Here is a 15905-nt window from a genome sequence, read left to right as displayed (position 1 = left end):
AATGAGGATGATTTGTGAAAGATTGAATGGATGATGAAAGAAACAGAAAGAAACATTTTGTGCTTTAGCTGGGATTCGAAATTGTGATCTCTGGAGTCTCAAAGCGTTTCACTTACAACTCCGTTATGTTGGCTGTCATGACTATTTCTACCACTGATACGTTCTTATGTTTTTGCAACTTCACGTGCGAATACAGATTTTTTTCGAGAACCAGGTGTTGCGCCACTCCATGGTTGGAGGAAACAGGTGTTGCTTTGTTCCCCAGTTCTAGGAACCAGGTGTTGCGGCGCCGCTCCCCGGTCTGAGGAACCAGGTTTTGCGGAGCTTCCCGGTCTGAGGAACCAGGTGTTGCGGAGCTTCCCGGTCTGAGGAATCAGGTGTTGTGGGGCTTCCCGGTCTGAGGAACCAGGTGTTGTGACGCTTCCCGGTCTGAGGAACCAGGTGTTGTGGCGCTTCCCGGTCTGAGGAACCAGGTGTTGTGACGTTCCCTGTTTTGAGGAATCAGGTGTTTCGGCGCCTCTCGGTAGGAGGAACCAGGTGTTTTTTGGCGCTTCCCGGTCGGAGGAATCAGATGTTACTGCGCTTCAGATTTGAAAACCAGGTGTTGTGGCGCTCCCCGGTGGGAGGAAGCAGGTGTGACACTGCTTTCAGATTCGAGGAACTAAGCGGAAACAGTCACCTAAATCAATTCCAACGTCTGAGCAAATCCATTCCTACAATTTTAATGAATTAAATAAAGATAGAGTTACAGATCGTATCTTTCTCGTATCCATCTCTCATACTACATCATAGAGTTAGCTGCAACTGAAGCGTAAAGTTGCAATTCACTTAGAACCCCAAAGCGTCTAATTACTTATGTAGCGTTTCTGAAATTGTAGGTATCGGGTTCCTCCGAATCTAATTGAAACGCCACCTCCCGCATTCTGCTCAGTGAAGCGCCGTGCTGGAAACTTTGAACGATTACGCAGCAGCCCGCATGCACTAAGGAGGCCGCCTCCGTGTCCAGCAGTGTGGGATTGTGGGAAGTTTTCTGCGGGGGATCTTTGTCTCGCAGATTCTAAAGGATGGGCCGAACCGCAGGGCTCTGGTTTTAAACTCCGCCGCTAGATCGCGCATCCGAGTTGTTGGCGAATGTTTCACCTGAAAGTGTTGATTCTTTTCTTTGTTGTTTCTTTGCTGACGACATATGGGAGCGGTTTTGTAAGTAGGCAGATTCAGCCGCGGTTGCCAACCCTGCTTTTCATAATTCCTTGAGTTATTAGGACGTATTGTGGCATCATTCGCGTGCGATTTTGGCACTTATCGTGTTTATCTGTGACATAAGTGCCCACTATCTTGTTTCCTTCTTAAAATACAAATTGCCTAGCGGGATCTCTGCTTTTACATGGTTCTTTCCTCTTTTATCTCTCCTGGTCACATTCTCATCCCCCCTCTCTCTCTTAGTCTCTCTTTATTCCTCTGCTTCTTATCCTTTTCTATTTCTCATTCTTCGTCTGGTTACATCTTCTCTCTCTTTCTTCATCTGCTTCTATATCTCTATTCCTCTATCTCCATAGCTATATTTTTCTTTCTTCTCTCGCTACGCCTGTCCATTCTTCTACCGCTTCTCTCTCCATATTTTCTTCCTCTGCTTCTACAGCTTTTCCATTTTTTTCCTCTGTTTCTATCTCTTGTTCTTTAGTTCTCCCTTATTTCTATCTCTCCTTCTACAGCTTCTCTCTTTCACTCTTTTTCCCCATATTTCTGTCATTTTCTTTTTCTTTCTCTCCTCTGTGTTTTCTTCCTCTGCTTCTAAACTTCCATTTTTATCTCTTTCTTCCTCTGGTTCAACAGCTTCCCTCTCTCTCTCCCTTTCTTCCTATGCTTCTACAGTTTCCCTGTTTTTCTTCTTCTTCTTCAGCCTCTACAGCTTCCCGTTGCTCTCTTTATATATATATATATATATATATATATATATATATATATATATATATATATATATGTGTGTGTGTGTGTGTGTGTGTGTGTGTGTGTGTGTGTGTAGTGTGTGTGTGTGTGTGTGTGTGTGTGTGTGTGTGTGTTATTCTGTGTCTACTGCAACTGTCTCTTAAAATCTCTCATTTCCTTATCCCATGGGGACTCATTTGTTCAGGCATAAAAATCCTTCGTAACGCCTAGAGTCAGGTTACCATGACACAAAAGGCCGGATTTTCCCGGATACAATACGTCCTCGCTTACAAATGACCAGTCCCACACTTCAAAGACAACAGAAGAAACGACAACGATTCATTCGACCAAAATTCTAAGAAACAAAGCACCAGCAAAACGGAGGAACAAACCTGAAATTATATTTGATGTTTTAAAGTGGGAATTTAGAATAGGCAATCTGTACCGATTTTCCACTTTTGTGGACTGTATGAAAGGGTAAGTGGCACGTACATCTCCCCGCCGCCTGCTCGGAGATTTCCCTTTGAGAATGTGGCATCGACTCATTAGTTTTGCGGCCCTCGCAGTCGGCTGGAGCAGCCACACAACAACCTCATGAATGGGCTTCATCAACCGTGAAACTCTCCCGTAATAAGCATCCTGGAAATTATGTATGGCCGCCGCCAAGTGGTTCGTTTGGAAATAGCATTTTGACCGACAGGTTCAATCGCGTCGCCTCGCCTCGCTCGTCGCTTCAATGCGCTTTTCCCGCCAAGCGAGATAAGTTCCCGCCTCAGCCGACGAGTGCAATCCACTTTCTTTGGCCGCTGACACGTTGACACGTGGTTCTTTTTTCATTTTTTTTTTCAAAATGGCGACCGAAAATTGCGTTCTTTTCTAGCGAAATGGCTACAAATGCGAACGAGAATATAGGGCGCGTGTATCTGAAGTATGGACAATGGCGTTTGAGTATCCTTCCGCCACGGGAAAGCTTTGCAAGGAACGTTTGTATATCAGTGGCGTTCCCGTGATTTTCGAGTGGGGAGAGGGAACACATACTTTTTTTCAGTCCTCATTTTGCCATAATTTCCTGTCCCTTGTCTCTTTTTTAACAATACTGCACCAAACAGGGGGGGGGGGGGTATGACACCCAGCCTCGACCCCCTTCAGCACGCCACTGGTTTGTATATTCTCAACACAGCTCTCTTGTTAGTAGATGAAATGAACAGATTGACTGGAAGGGTTGTTTGTATACTCTCTTTCAAAAATTGATATACGATAAACCCAATTTCATTAATATGGCATTACTGATTGAGTGCGTGTGCACATGTATTGCATTGAGTTTTCAACACAGCAATCTACTTTGTTGTCTCTACGAGTCTGTGGAGGAAAGCCACGTCATCGAATCCGAGACCTCTGGCGTCGTAGCGCGCTGTGCTAACCACTTCGCCAATGAGGTCAGCCTCATACAATATGACGGTACGATAACGCTTATCACTAACGCAAGGAGACACGAACACTATTCATTTGACTAGGATTTGTATCCAGGACGTCCTTACGATGGTACGATTTGGTTTCCAATTCGTCACAATTCTCTAAAGCGTCGCTTTAAATTTGATCGAAATACGTCATCCAGCTTTAAGTTGGCCTGCCATTTTCATCTTCGGCTTGGCGTTTACAAGAGAGAGCTTTGCCAACCGGCAATCTTCAGAAGAGGTAGGGGGAGTTTTTCCCCCCTCCGGGAACATAAGGGACCCCTTATCCCAGGAGTAGTTTTCCCATGAAACCTAATGGAGGTCTCCTGTACGCAGCGGAATGGGGTTAATGATTTATTAACCCATGTAAAGCAGGGCTTCTCTTTCACAGTTTCTCTCGAATTCCCTTTCCTCGCAGAACAGGTCCTCTCGGTGTCGCCCCCCTCTTCCCCCCTTAGCAACCACTCCGGCCTATTTTCTTTTTTGCCGGATGGCAAATAAAGGAAAGCAAGCGGTCTCCCTTTTCCTCCGTCTCTTGTACAGGTTATGAAAGAAAAAACAAATAATGAATGAGGCACGGTTGCAATGGTGTACCTAATGAAGCTGTCATTTGCTGACGTAACCTAGGTATCTCTTCGCCCCCCTGGCGATGTTTTCCCGCCCTTATTTTTGCTTAGAAATGCTTTTTTTTTTTCTTGTTCCTCCCTTTTGTTCTGGCTATCTCCGGTGATGAAGTGAAAACGAGAAGGTCGCTTTGGTTCCTCCTAATAAGCAAAATCCCTAACGAGATTAACGGTGCGTGTGTGTGTGTGTGTGTTTGTGGATTGGTCGTTTCGAGGTAACTACATTAGAATACACACATTGACAGTGGGGAAATTAAATTGGCTTTAATACATTTTACTCGGATTCCCTTTAAAGACCCGCACATTTTTTTAAAATTGTTTTCCGTTTTCCTATATTTCATTGAATTTAGTTAGTTATGTAGTTTAAGTAGAATATTAAGTTGTGGGCTTAGTTGTGATCCATCGGAAAATGATTAAATAATGTCCCAGTGGAAGTTTAAACTACACCCAGAAAGTTTCCCGAAGAGTGGAATTTGAGCACCTGGTGTGTAAGCTAGTTCTCAATCATCATGCCAGGTGGCAGCACAAATGAGTGTGTGTGTGTGTGTGTGTGTGCGCGCGCGCACGCGAGCTTGACTTGTGAAAGGGCAGTGATGTTACTGAGGAAAAGTGGGCAAGTTACTCATGTAATACTCATTTAAATAAATGTGTCTGTGTGTGTGTGTGTGTGTGTGTGTGTGTGTGTGTACATGTTCATAGGAAGAGAGTTTTTATGAAGCAGGCAGCATTAATGAAATTTTCTAAGAACCGTTCGTGCAAGGGTATATCCTGAACCCTTTCTATTCATAAATACTGTAAAAGGGGAACTTGTAAATGTAAATTTAAAAAGAGGAATTTGAAGAAAGCATACATATATGCAGGCGATATTTCCCTGGTGACAACTAAATAAGAATTGGAATAAAAGTTAACAGAGAAATGAAATTGTGGCCAAAGAAAGAAAAGTTATGTGTGTATGAAAACGAGGAAGAGAAGTAGTACTGCAAGTGAAATGGAAGGAACGCAGCTAGAACAGGTGGATAGATATGAATGTCTGGGAATAATAGTAACAGAACATGGAGAATTAAGTCTTGAATCTTTTCTGACAACTAATGATGAAGATTCTCTCGGGATATTGACCAGGTGAGTTCTGAAAAGGTTTGAGATCTTTTGGGAGCTAACGTCAGATGAGTTAGATGAGTTCTGGAAACGTTTCTGACCTTTCGAGAGCTAATGTCACTCTCATCTTCAGGGTAGTCTTCGGAAACCTTTCCAGAACTCATCTGATCGATAGCCAGAGAGAATGTGTTCAACAAATGGGGAAATTGAAGAACATAGAAAAACAAATATATTGCAAAATAAACAACACCATAGTGGATTAAAAGGATATTCCAGAGAATACCATATATAAAACAATTATCACTCCAACTCTGCTTTATGGACAGCTGCAACATAAACACAAAAGTAGAATGTCAGGAACAGAGATGATAGGACAAGGGAGACAAGGCAGAAATAGTAATACAGAACTTGGAGAACAGCTTCCAGTAAATGTAATTAAGGAGATAATAGAAGATAAATGGGAGAATGAAGAGAACCAAAGAAAGTGTTGGAAGGAAAAGGAGATTGGAAGTCTAGGAAGAGGAGGACTGAGAATGGAACGAGAGAATGGTTATCAAAGGAGAGAATAAAGCATTAATAGACGTTAGGGGGATAGCACGAGATGCACGATGGCTGAAGCGATCCGGACGCCTGACAACATGGAAGAGGTAGAAAGAGGAAACCTCTAAAAATCGCTGTGCCCGTCAATCCAGAAAGCCTGAAGAGTTGTACAATTATGCGACTCTATTAACGGAATGAATAAGCAATGACGTCTGTCATCCGAACGGTTGAGACTGCTGGAACGAGCCATTACACGGGTAAGCATAAATGTCAAGCGACGATTTTCCAAAAAAAAAGATGAGGACAAAGCTAGCATCATATGGACTGTCCCGCATTCATTACACATAATCAACGCACGCGAGAATGAAAATTCAATAGCTCCGCTCCAATTAATACTGAAATGGAGGGACAATATGAAAAAAAGAATATCTATATATACGTATATATATTGACAATTTGCGATAGACACGAATTCACATTGTAGTGACATGACTTTCAAAGCTTTGTGTGTAATTGCTTTTTTTCCCGTTCCTCTCTTTATGGCGTAGTTGTTGTCCCGTGCTGGAATTAGTTACCAAAGCTTCATTTTTTTGTTCACTGCGTACTGTTATGTTTATTATGTTTTTTTGTCTCTCTCTCTCTCTTTTTCGGTTGGCCGATGAACGATTGAGTTCTGGTTATCCGATTGTCAAGCCCATAACTTGTTCGTTTATATGAGCCATCCCCCTGTTTCAGATTAAGCCAGAGCGTGTGCGACCGATTTGTGCACAAATACGGTTCACGCGGTTGTACCGTTCGGAAAAAAAAATGTAACGTTTCGGTGTCCTCCCCCATTTTTTTCTCTCGTCGTCAGCTTTCTCCAGATCTGCGTGAAATATCGCAAACGTACAACCAATCATCTGCGAGTGCACGCGTAGCTCGTATGCACTATTATTCCAAGCCCCCTCCCCACCTCGCCCTTGCCCTTGTGCAAAGTAATGAATCTGCCCGCTGGTCTCTAATTAAAGCGATCGCATACACTGATCATCCCCCTTTCAAACCGCGCCCACTTCGAACGGAACAAATATGTGTGATTAACAAAACCGAGCTAATATCACTTCCTTTGTATCTCGAGATTATTAACAGTGGTTTCAGAGACCGAGCTGTATGTAACATCCTAGAATGTTATGCAATCAGGTTTGCTCAGCTGTAAAACTGTGTTGCATACGTACAACGAGTTAAATGTGTGTGTTAATGGATTGGCATTTTTACGATGAACTTGAAAGTACTGAACGCCCACAGCATGGGCTGATTAAGGGGAGGAGGGAGCGCCCCCCAGAAATATTTAGAGCTAATAATGAACTTAGGGGTGATGGATAAATGTATCATTCTCACGAGAAAAGTAGTTAGTTGATGTTAAACCTGATTTTTACCTTGTACTCAAAATTCAACCTCATACTTTGTATAGCACGCCCTGGAAAGCACACTCTTGTACGCAAAAGAGGTTGGAGGGTCGAGTAGCACGTTAGAGTGTCATCTTTTGTAAATATAGTGAATTTAGTGTATAGTATTTAACTTAGATTAGTGTTTTTGCTAAGTGACTTATGTCCTACACTACGGTAAGGTAAGGTAAACATTCCCATCCATTCACCATGCCATGAAGATACATTTAGGGGATGCGTAGAGTAGGGCTCCAACTTGTTGTCGGCATTTTTGCAGGTCATGTGATCCGTACCACGCTCCGACCCCCTTTATTTTCAGGAATTGCCCCCAAAAACCCATTTATTTGAGGCTGGGTGAACCGCAGGGGAGCTTTATGCAGGGACAAGGCAAAATTCCTACCTTAGATCGGCAGTCTAAGCCTGGTCTCCGTCGTGGCAGTCAGACTACTTACCTAACCGGACCACCGCGGCTCCCTTGATCTGCGAGAGGGGTGGCCTAGACTGCACAATCGACCCTTATGTTTTACCGTTTCGGCGTAAAGAAAAAATATGTTCACTCGTAGTACTTAATTCGTGCATCGATTTGGCACTGTGCATTTTTCAATTAGAAGTTGCTGTTCTGTGAAATAATATAAACTTTCTTACATTACTTACCATAAGAGCTTTCCTTTATCGAAATCCATGATCTAAACACGCAGTATTGCCAAGTCAAACTTTGGTTTTTGACTTGGATTGTTTGCAAATTTCCACTAGGATTCAACTTTCTTTATTTCGTTTCTTCATCCGTATCAATGATTTTCATTCTATGTTTGGATATTGAATTTTCTGTTTGTTAGTATCTGTAAATTATTTTCGTTATTTTAAGTTATTTTACTTCAATTTGTTTGGGAAATAAGTGGGTTTTGGTGCTTTTATTGTTCACAGTTGTTCTAGCGTTGTGCGATAAGGGAGACCCTGATTTCACTTGTCTCCCTTATCGCAAAAAGTAAGAACGTCATTCGAGGAATGCCTACATTGTTAGGTTTGGTTCTCTTAGCATAAATACACTGCAAATGTATTGTTTGTGCTAAGATACTAAACCCAACTGGCCTAAAATAACAAATTAGGCATCTAGCCTTACATCTGCACGTAATTAGGCTCGTTATGTTTCATTTATAATAGAGGTTCTTCAAACTTAATACTACTTTTTTTCCATTTCCAATTATTTCCTCACCATAAATCCTAGATTTCTGGAATCCTTGATTCTTACCCTTTCCAACTATGTATGATACATGTTTCTATTTAGAAGGGTCGATTCGACATCCTTACCTATTTCAAGACCAGTTTGTACTCTCGAGACAAAATGGCTTTTCTACCTTTGAGATATTTCACTATTTATCACATGTACGGTCAGGGACATTGCCGGGTTGTAACGATTGTATTGAAAGTCAATATATTCATTACGATCCAGCAGTGTCCGTGACTGTACAGTTACCGTTAATAAAATTGGGACACCTAGATCCTGAGATAATCGCTTCCCTCCAAGGTGTTGTGTGTTGCCTAAATCTTCGGTGGTGTTTTTTAATGCCGGTTACTGTACAACTAATCTCTTCTCTGAATTGAATTGAGAGATGCAAAATGGGAACAGCGTTCTTCATCATGCATTAAAATGCATTCAAAATCCCACGAATTTGCTCCTCTGGGCAAATTAACCTACCTGTTCCCTGTATCTCATCCCTACATCACCACCTGCTCTCGTCATGCGAGGTTTGGTATGGATTTTTCCACCCCCGTCCTGAATAAACCAAGTTTAGCTCCACCTTCCCCACGTCCCATAACCTCTGCCTGGAAACCGTTCCTACTCCACACTTCAAGATTGAAACCAGAGATACTTGACGGAGCATTTCTTCCCATGATGCTTCGCTTCGGAGTCTCCGACCCTGTCCGTGGACTGGATAGATGATGATGAATCATGTGCAGAGCCTGACAGGTGTAGCGCCTTCTGCTCCGAAGCTATTAGCCGAGCGGAAGCGGGTGAGGCCGGAGTGTGCAGTTTGGCGTTTGCATGATCTCATCCTCTCGTGCAGTTCGGAGAGCTTCTTTTTCTGGTCGGGAGATAAGGGAACTCTGTTGTCAAAGTCTCGGGGTACCGAAGTTTCAGGGACAAATCTCAAAGATTGAGGAACAGGTTTGTCTTGGCCTGCTTGTGGTTGACGCTGTAGTATTGACTCATGCCAATGTATTTGTCGTAGCTATGATTCTTTTCCTTTAGCATTGTTTTTCAATGCTATGAAATGCTGCCCAATGCTGAAACCTTTTAATTTAAAAGTATGTTTCTTTCCCGCCTCTTATGAAGGAAGATTTATTCTTATTCTAGCTAACATTAGTTTCTTATGAAACAGATTCATTCTTATTCTGGCGAGCATTGGTTTCTTATGAAAGGAGGTTCATTGTTACTCTAGCGAACATTACTTTCTTATGAAATGAGATTCATTGTTACTCTAACGAGCATTAGTTCCATATGAAAGGAGATTAATTTTTATTCTAGCAAACATTGGTTTCTTATGAAAGGGGGATTCATTCTTATTCTAGCCAATATTGGTTCATTACTAAAAGAGATACGTTCTTTTTTTAGCCAACGTTGGTTCCCTTATAATAAAGATAACATTCTCATTCTACCCCACTTTTGTTCCTTACGGAGGGACATGTATTCTTATTCTATCCCAGGTTTGTTCCTTACGATGGCGTATTCATTCTTATTCTATCTAAGGTTGGCTCCTTACGATGGCATATTCAATCTTATTCTATCTAAAGTTGGCTCCTTACGATGGCATATTCAATCTTATTCCAGCTAGGGTTGGTTCCTTACGAAGGCTTATCCATTCTTATTCTATCTAAGGTTGGTTCCTTACGATGGCATATTCAATCTTATTCTATCTACAGTTGGCTCCTTAGGATGGCGTATTCATTCTTATTCTATCTAAGGTTGGCTCCTTACGAAGGCATATCCATTCTTACATTAGCTAAGGTTGGCTCCTTACGAAGTCATATCCATTCTTATTCTAGCTAAGGTTGGCTCCTTACGATGGCGTATACAATCTTATTTTATCTAATGTTGGATCCTTAGGATGGCGTATTCATTCTTATTCTATCTAAGATTTGCTCCTTACGAAGGCATATCCATTCTTATTCTAGCTAAGGTTGGCTCCTTACGAAGGCATATCCATTCTTATTGTAGCTAAAGTTGGCTCATTGCGAATAGAGATTCATTCCTCCATTGCAGCTTAAAACGTTTTTCTTTCCGTTCCAATTTAATTAATCTTGTGCCCTGTGTACTATGCTTAAAAATTGAAAATTCACATCTATTTGCCAAGATTACTTCCCTAAAATAAGGGAGTCGTTTGTTTATCAATATCACTTTAGGATAAGAGAGATTCATATTCCTTTTTAGCCAACATTCCTCATGATGAACCAACCACCTACCTCCGTGGAAGAGTAGTTAGCACAGAGCACTACGAATCCAAAGATCCCAAGTTCGAATCCTGTATTCTTTGTGAATCTCTTCATCAATTCCATCTTATCATTCATCCCCATCGTCGCGATATTCCAAAAGTGTCAGAAAAGCGACGTGAAATAACCTATTTCCATCAATGAATCATTTTTTAAAACCAGCAACGCCTTTCCAAAATATGTTTATGGTGCCTTCCCCCATGGCTCTGTTTTCTTGTAATTGAAGGTTTCTGGATTCGATCCACAGTTATCCTTATCCCAGTTTAAACCAATTAGCCTATCCGAGCATAAAGTGAACTTAGACAAAAAAACTTATTTTTTTCTTTCTAAAATCACGTTCCTAATGTGAAAGATCCATTCCTTTTTGGCCAACAGCACTTCCCAAAGTAATAAATTAGTTCCTACTCTATCCAAGGGGATATCTTTTGGTAAATGCCCTCCGTGCTGCCATATCACTTGGAAAACAAATATCTTAAAAATTTTAATCCTCAGCTCGGTTCTTCACTGTGCTAACAAGAGGTGCAGAGACATGAATAAACATTTGTCCCACGCGTGACTTCATGCAAAAAGAAACATATAATTGGTAAAAGCCTTCCGGTGTATGGGTTTGCGTGTCCACGAGAGGAGCAAAGTGACTACTATTGAGATGTCCACGACATCGATTTCCCTGTCAGGCCTACGACGGTGACATCACAGCAGAAAGACGCGGAGCGATTCCCCCCTTTTTTTCGTTTTTTTCTTTCTTTGCAGTATTCGACATTTTAAGAGGATGCATCAGCGGTTCTTTTTATGTATCCTCCTCCAAATTGTTACTTATGCATATGTCTGTACGCATATTCAGGAGTCAGTGGCGTATACGGAGTCCAAGATCTGGGCTATCTCACTATGTGACGTGGTTCTAGGGTATAAATAGAAATAAATTTGCCAACTCCTAAGAAACCAGGTTGCCAACTCATAGGAAATCAGGTTGCCAACTCATAGGAAATCAGGTTGCCAACTCATAGGGAATCAGGTTGCCAACTCATAGGGAATCAGGTTGCCAACTCATAGGAAATCAGGTTGCCAACTCATAAGAAATCATGTTGCCAACTCACAAGAAATCAGGTTGCCAACTCATAGGAAATCATGTTTCCAATTCATAGGAAATCAGGTTGCCAACTCATAGGGAATCAGGTTGCGAACTCATAGGGAATCATGTTGCCAACTCATAGGAAATCAGTTGTCAACTCATAGGAAATCAGGTTACCAACTCATAGGAAATCAGGTTGCCAACTCATAGGGAATCAGGTTGCGAACTCATAGGGAATCATGTTGCCAACTCATAGGAAATCAGTTGTCAACTCATAGGAAATCAGGTTACCAACTCATAGGAAATTAGGTTACCAACTCATAAGAAATCAGGTTACCAACTCATAGGAAATTAGGTTACCAACTCATAAGAAATCAGGTTGGCAACTCATAAGAAATCAGGTTGCCAACTCATAGGAAATCAGGTTTCCAATTCATAGGAAATCAGGTTGCCAACTCATAGGAAATCAGGTTGCCAACTCATACGAAATCAGGTTACCAACTGCAGAATCAGCATCATCATCATCTAACTGATATGAATTATATTATTTACAGTTTCTGATCGATTTTTCTCCTTGTTTCTTATTCTCTAGATTTCAGATAGCTTAGCTAGCCTAGAATATACGCTCCTGTCAGGAGTTAATAATCACGTGTAAGTCATACCGAAGTCTCGGTCTCGTCTCGATTTTACAGAAGTTTGTCTCGTTCTCGTTAGGTCTCGAAAGGTCTGGTCTCTTTCCCGTCTCGAATATCGGGAAGGTAGAGAGGGACTTTCCTCGTCTCGTGATATTCTTATCCCCACACATTCGGAGCAACACAATCACAGCGGAAGGATACTTTAAACCTTTTGTAGTGCACTAAGAGGATGCATCAGCGGTTCTTTCATATATCCTCCTCCAAGTTGTTACTTATGCATGTGTGTGTACGAATATTCAGGAGCCAGTGGCGTATACTGAGTCCAAGATCTGGGCTATCTCACTATGTGACGTGGTTCTAGGCTATGAGTAGAAATAAATTTGCCAACTCATAGGAAATCAGGTTGCCAACTCATAGGAAATCAGGTTGCACTCTGAGGGACTTTAAGATGAATAGACCCACAGGTTCCTCCAACAACCTTCCGGTATTTGACAGGAACGTCATTCAAGACCAACGATTCCTGTGTTACTTAACACTCAGCGTCTGTTGGAGATGAAAGATCGGTCTGTCAGTGTGAAACCGTGTTTAAGCTTCATGCGAAATAGGAACGTTTGGCCTAGTTAATACCCAGGCACCGGGCAAATACCAACTGCCATTTTACACCATTAACAAGCAAAGCATGCGGCGTATCCTTACGAGGGCTATTCGACAAGGTTGGCAGGCGTGGCTGTAAACCAAGTATTTACGATTCGATTTACCATCTGGCTGCGCCAATTAGCTTCCCACCATAAAATGGACACCAATTACAAGCGGGAACAGAGAGCGGGAAATATCACAAATCGCTGCACTGTGCTCGGTATCGTGTAAGGTGTTCATTTGTTAAATGCCTGTTTTTGTATATGTAGATAGCTGGCAATATACGACGCACGATATGGGCCTCCCCGATGGCGCAGTGGTAGCGTCGTCGCCTTGTAATCAAGGAGTCCTGGGTTCGATACCCGGTGGAGGCACATAGTGGTTCGGATTTCACTTTAAACTGTAAGTCCAGTCCCGATAAGCGTTACTGTGCATAAAGTGGGCTTAAGACACCAAATCAGTCAGTCAATCAATCATATTTGTGGACTAGTTGTTGAAAGTATTAAGCATGCAGGTACACCCAATGCCTATTGGTTTATCAATAAATGTACAGTCACGAGCAAAATTGGGAAGTAATGTAACGCAAGTAGCCATTACGCTAAATACGTTAGCATCGCTGAGACCCGGGTTCGATTTCCGGGGAGGGTGATCTAAGTTAGGAATTTTCCGGCCTTGTCACCGCATATAGCGGCTCTGGGGCTCACCCAGCCTCAAATCAACGGATACCTGGTGGCAAAAGCAGCCGGAGCGTGGTGCTGATCACAAGGCCTCCAAAATGGCAGAGATCGAGAATGTGTGTGGTCTTACCCCCACATTCCCTAAATGTGCCTTCATGCCGCATGGAAACTTTACGTTAGCATGGAGTAACCGAATTATATCTGTAATTGCACCGGTACTTTTTGCAAGTAACGATGATTACTTTTCGTTACTTTACTTGCATTATACTGATGAACTGAGAACTGGAATATATTGAATTATACCAAGATGACATTCGCTTTGATATTTATCAGAATTCAACATTAACATGGACGTCCTAAGGATTTTCTCCAGGGAGGGGCAACGGAGGCATTATTTTCCCTATAATACTGATGCCCCCTCAAAAAACACTGCTTCAGTCTGAAGTTATCATGTTCGTTCAACGCCCTCATGATAATTAACATAAATTACTGTGACTGAAACGAAATTGTGTGTCAAATATATTGATTGATTGGCTTGCTTTATTTTACTTCGCCTTTTGTGCCACTTTTGGCTAATTTGCGAAGATGGGGATGAGTGATGATATGATGAAATTGATGAATGGACACTCACAAATATCCATGCACAGGCCGGGATTCGAACCCAGGACCATTGGCGTTGTAGCGCGATGTGCTAGCCACTCCGACACGGGGCCCGGCATGTGTCAAATATATATTTTTTAGATGGACCTTCATTTTCCATAAGGGGCCGTAGCCCCCCTTGCTCCCCCTTCCGTACGCCCATCAATATTAAACAGCGTCCTTGTCATCTATTCACGTAGGCCTTAAACCTGACCCTCCCAACCTAACTACTTATACAATATTAGCCTCTTATATATCTGAGTATGTCTTGACAATTTTTTTTTCAATAAATCTGCCATAAGGGATGAGACTGACTTAATCTCAATGTTTGTGGCTGTTCGAAATGCCTTCATGGTTACTTGGTCAGTATCTGGGGACAAACTTGTTCATGCATGATATTGTGAAGTAATTGTTTCAAGATTTCACTGGAATATTTCATTGTTCAAAAAAAAGTAAAGTGCTCCCCTGTGCTTAGCACCACGCCATGAAGGCGTATAGGGGGTGTGGGGGTAACGTCCCACATTTTCTTGATCCGGCCGTAAGTGGGGGGAGATGTGATCAGCATCACGCCCCTGGCCGCCTTTACCCCCAGAGTTTCCTCCAGGTACCCATGTTATTCGAGGCTGGGTGGGCGCCGGGGCCGCTTCCAACGTTAGAAAAGTTCCCGGATATGAACCGGCCGGGGATCGAACCCGGGACCTTTTGTTGATTCATTGTTGAATACCCTTTAAATTAATGAGTTACTGTACATTATAACGATGTTATGTTGTCTTGGAAACCAGGAAACTCAACAGTCTTAAAGAAGTTCAGAGCGCTTTTGGCCTTTAATGCAGAAAAGTAAATGCATCAGTTGAAAAAAAATGCATGACGTGCACCTCAGACCAAATTAAGTGCATCATCAAGAAAGATGCAGGAAAGTGTATGCATTAGTGCAGCTCGACACAGAAATACTCACTTACATTATATGATGCACTTTACCTTTACAAACGGTACACAAATATCCCCACTAGAGACGCGTATAAGTTGATTTGATAACTCGTGTTCCTTTATCGATTTATGGTATCCCCTTTCTTGAATGTGATTCTATTGCAGCAAGTGAAAGCTTCAGAAATTGATTCTATTATGGGTGGATCTCTCTTTTTTCGTGCCAGAGAGGATCTGAAACAAGCTGTTTTTTTGTTTCTTGTTAACTGGATGGAAATGCTTTATTAATGCCCCGTAGTGGAAGCTCGCGTTGGACTCGAATCGGAAACCAGCGTCTGATTGGTGCTAAGGGGGGGGGGGTGGCGGAGGATGGAGAGGGGAAGGAAAAAGAGAAATACGTGGCTGGAAAAACGAAGAAGAAAAGTTTGAGGGGAAAGAGCGAACGCAATTAGAAGTAACCGCACACTCATCTTTGTGACTTGGCTCGTTAACTTTGTGTCTTCGGAGAAACAGAGAGAGAGAGAGGAGAAACAGTTATTCCATATCCCTCTTGCAGACGTTGTGGCTTTTCGCGGTTTTGTTTTCCCGCTTAATCGGTTTTGCAATTTATTCACTCTGTCTCTCTCTCTCGTTCTTCTTGTTTCCTTCTTCTCGAGTTCAAAGTTTGGGGGACCAGGTGGACGGATGCAGCATAGAGAGGATGATTTCGGCTTGCTCCTTTGGTACCCACGGAAAGCAAGATCTCGATGCCAGGTAAAGGAAAAGGAGGCTACAGCG

The sequence above is a fragment of the Lepisma saccharinum genome, chromosome 16 (assembly GCF_977018435.1).
Source record: "Lepisma saccharinum chromosome 16, izLepSacc3.1, whole genome shotgun sequence".
In the NCBI taxonomy this organism is placed as follows: domain Eukaryota; kingdom Metazoa; phylum Arthropoda; class Insecta; order Zygentoma; family Lepismatidae; genus Lepisma; species Lepisma saccharinum.
The sequence above is the reverse complement of the archived record's forward strand: the minus strand, read 5'-3'. Positions refer to the sequence as shown.